General features: G+C 43.3%; 1 pseudogene; it reads right to left on the reverse strand.

The window, feature by feature from the left end:
• Nucleotides 1–2,481: 2,481 nt before the first annotated feature.
• Nucleotides 2,482–2,870, reverse strand: LOC123641344 (annotated as a pseudogene).
• Nucleotides 2,871–4,093: the final 1,223 nt, after the last annotated feature.

The following is a 4,093-nucleotide window of genomic DNA, read 5'->3' on the forward strand; positions in this document are numbered from 1 at the left end:
CAGGGCCACAAACGGCCTCCCTCTCCTGCTCAATCTCCCTCTTTCTCTCTGAAATTCTCCTTCCCACCCACGGGCCCCAGCTTTTTCTGTCCCATGACAGATGTGGGGGTGGTGGAGTGGGAGCACTGGCTGCCCGACCGCCTGGCCAGATGGTTGCACACTGTAGGTCACAGAGCACAGGAGAGCCCGATGCCGAGTGCCGTTCCCCAGACACCAGCCATCGGCGCTTGAGTGCCTTCCAGTTGCCACCACCCAGGGGACGAAGGATTTTTCTCTCCCCCAAACCATATGTTTGGACTCAGAGCCTTTTCTTTTAGGAGGACTTCTGAGAGGTTGATAGGAAGAGCATTGACAAGATGGGGGGCTACCTTCTTCCCCAGGGAAAGTGACTTCCAGGCCAAAACCTCGAGAGTCCATTTGCATGAATCTGACTTGAACGGTTGGTTAGGATGAAAAAGGAGAGGCAGTTTTCAGCATGTGTGTGGCCACCTCCCCAGAAGAATTTCTCCTCTGGGAATAAAATAGAAACCGAGGTCACACCACTGTTCAAGATTCAGAGAGGATATTTTAGATCAAAATCTATCATGAACCCCAAATTCTGCCCAAGTAAATCCAGTCCAGTGAGAAGAGTGTTCTGCATTATTAGTCTCTCTAAGGAGTTGGACATGTGTTCACTGGGCTCTTTCTCTCATGCCTTAGAAGTTAATGGTATAGATCAATGAGATACAATTGAGAGTCCAGAAATAAACCTGTGCATGGGATGTCAATTGATTCTGAACAAGAGTGCCATGATCATTCAACAAATGGTCCTGGACAACTGGATATCCATGTGCAAAACAAAGAAAGACGCTTACCTCATACTGTGTATAAAATTTACTCAAAATGGATCAGAGACCTACGTGTGAGAGCTAAAACTATAAAACTCTCAGAAGAAAACATAAGGGTAAATCTTCATGACCTTGGATTTGGCTATGGATTCTTAGATATGACACCAAAAGCACAAGTAAGCAACAAAAGAAAAAAAAAAGAAATAAAATTGACCTCAAAATTTAAAACTTTTGTGCATCAAAGATCAATATCATGAAAGTAAAGGCCTGGCGCAGTGGCTCACGCCTGTAATCCTAGCACTCTGGGAGGCTGAGGCAGGTGGATCATTTGAGCTCAGGAGTTTGAGACCAGCCTGAGCAAGAGCGAGACCCCTGTCTCTACTAAAAATAGGAAGAAATTATATGGACAGCTAAAGATATATATAGAAAAATTAGCCGGGCATGGTGGCGCATGCCTGTAGTCCCATCTACTCGGGAGGCTGAGGCAGGAGGATTGCTTGAGCCCAGGAGTTTGAGGTTGCTGTGAGCTAGGCTGACACCACGGCACTCTAGCCCAGGCAACAAGGTGACACTCCATCTCAAAAAAAAAAAAAAAAAGAAAAGAAAAAGAAAGTAAAAAGACAACCCACAGAATGAGAAAAATATTTGCAAATCGTATATCTGATAAGGGTCTAGGATCCAGACTATATAAAGAACTCTTACAAATAAGTAAAAAAAAAAACCAAACAACTCAATTAAAATGTGAGCAAAAGCCTTGAATAGACATTTCTCCAAAGAAGACACACAATGATCAATAAGCACGTGATGCCCAACATCGTTAGTCATTAGGGAAATGAGAGTAAAAAACACAATTAGATACTACTTTCCTTCACTAGCATGGCTAGAACTAGAAATACAGAAAATAACAAGTGTTGGTAAGGATGTGGAAAAATCAGAACCTTCAGACATTGCTGGTAGGAATGTAAAGTTGTGCAGCCACTATTAAAAAATCTTTGGCAGCCCTCAAAAAATTAACCATAGGCCGGGTACGGTGGCTCACACCTGTAATCCTAACCCTCTGGGAGGCCGAGGCGGGTGGATCGCTTGAGGTCAGGAGTTCGAGACCAGCCTGAGCGAGACCCGGTCTCCACTAAAAATAGAAATCAATTATCTGGACAGCTAAAAAAATATATATAGAAAAAATTAGCTGGGCATGGTGGCGCATGCCTGTAGTCCCAGCTACTCAGGAGGCTGAGGCAGAAGGATCGCTTAAGCCCAGGATTCTGAGGTTGCTGTGAGCTAGGCTGACGCCACAGCACTCACTCTAGCCCGGGCAACAAAGTGAGACTCTGTCTCAAAAAAAAAAAAAAAATTAACCATAGAATTAGCATAGGCAGCAATTCCACTCATAGGTATATACCCAATAGAATTGAAAACAGTATTTAAACAAAAGCTTGCACATGAATGTTCATAGCAGCATTATTGATAATAGCCAATGAGTTGAAAAAACTGAAATGCCCATTAACTGGTGAGTGAGTAAACAAAATGTGCTATCTCCGTACCATGGAATTTTATCCAGCCCTAAAAAACAATGAAGTACTGACAGATGCTACAACATGGATGAATTTTTTTTTGCAGTTTTATAGCTTTATTTGATGTATTTGATAATCCATGCTTAGTTCTCATCCACATTGCTGTACATTTTTGAAAGTGGTGATAGGAACATAGGTAACCAAAGTATAGAGCTTGTTTGGTGAACCTTCATCCTCATTACATATTTCAGACAACTGCACATGGATATGGTATGGGATATTCCTTATTCCTGTGGCACAGACAGCTTTGTTGAGCCTGATATCAACATGAACATCTGGAGTCCCCATCTCCCACATGGCAAGTTTCTGGATCTTTCTGCATGCCCGGGGGCCCAATTCTTGAAGCCCACTCCACGGATGCGCTTATGAATGCTGGTGGTGTATTCTCGGGCACCATCTCATTGATGGCAGAACGGCCCTTCTTCTTCTCACCAGCCTTGTTTGTGGGAGCCATTCTGCCAGGCCCAAGATGGAAAGGTGAATCTTAAAAGCATTATGCTAAGTGAAAGATGCCGGGCACAAAAGGCCACATATCGTATCATTCCGTTTATATGAAATATCCAGACTAGGCAAATCCACAGAGACAGGACATCGGTGGTTGCTATGGCCTGGAGAGAGGGGACAGTGGGGAGTGACTTAATGGACACGGGGTTTCTTTTTGGGGTGATAAAAATGTTCTGGAACTAGATAGTGATGATGATTGCACAACATTTTGAATGCTAAAATTGGGATGTATCGAATTTTACGTTTTAAAATGGTGAATTTTCTGGGATGTAAATTTTATCCCACTACAAAGTTCATGGTGATGGTGCATCCACACAATGGCATACCACTAGGCACTAAAAAGGAAGGAACTGTTGATACCAGAGCAACTTGGATGAATCAGAAAGGCATTATGCTGAGCGAAAGAAGTCAGTCTCAAAAGGTTACATACTGTAAATTCCATTTACATGACACTGCTGAGGACAGAGCCACACAAAGGGAGAACAGATCGGTGGTTGTCAGGAGTCATGACGGTGCAAGGGGAGACTCTGAAGGGACAGCATGATGAAGTTTTGGGTAGGGTGACAGAACTGTTGTGTGTTCTGATTATGGTGATACTTACATGAAACTATACATGTGTTAAAAATTCATAAAATTGTACACCAAAAAAAGCCATTTTTACTGTATGATAATTTTAAAAATAAAAATGTTTAAAGTTAATGATGATAATAGCAATGGCTGACATTTGCTTCCCATGTGCCCGATACCATGCTAAGTGCGGTGCATCTGTTATCTCACTGATTCCTTTCCATAAGCTCGTGGGACACTCAGGTTACGTAACTTGTTCAAGGTCACATCCTTGGTAGCAGAGCTGAAACCTGAACGCATGTCTGTCTGACTCTAGGGCCTGAGATCCAACCACTGTGGGGGTGGTGCCTCATTTGTGGGGCAGGATTGAGAAATAAGCTCACAGGGATTAAGGCTGGCTTGGAGAAAAGAGACCACCAGTGAGAATCTAGTTCTCTTCTAATGGAGAGAAACTGTCAGGGGGTAGGGGAGACGTAGCCTTATGTTAGATTTATTCCTAAGTCTAGTTGCTCAAAGCCAAGTCCTTGAGCTGGTCAGTTGTGGCATGTACTTTGGGTTACTCCCAAAACTTTCTTCCTGTCTTCCTCTCACTGTGGAGGCTGAGGTGGCCAGATACTTCCTGGC

This window comes from Lemur catta, chromosome 7 (genome assembly GCF_020740605.2).
Source record: "Lemur catta isolate mLemCat1 chromosome 7, mLemCat1.pri, whole genome shotgun sequence".
Classification (NCBI taxonomy): Eukaryota; Metazoa; Chordata; class Mammalia; order Primates; family Lemuridae; genus Lemur; species Lemur catta.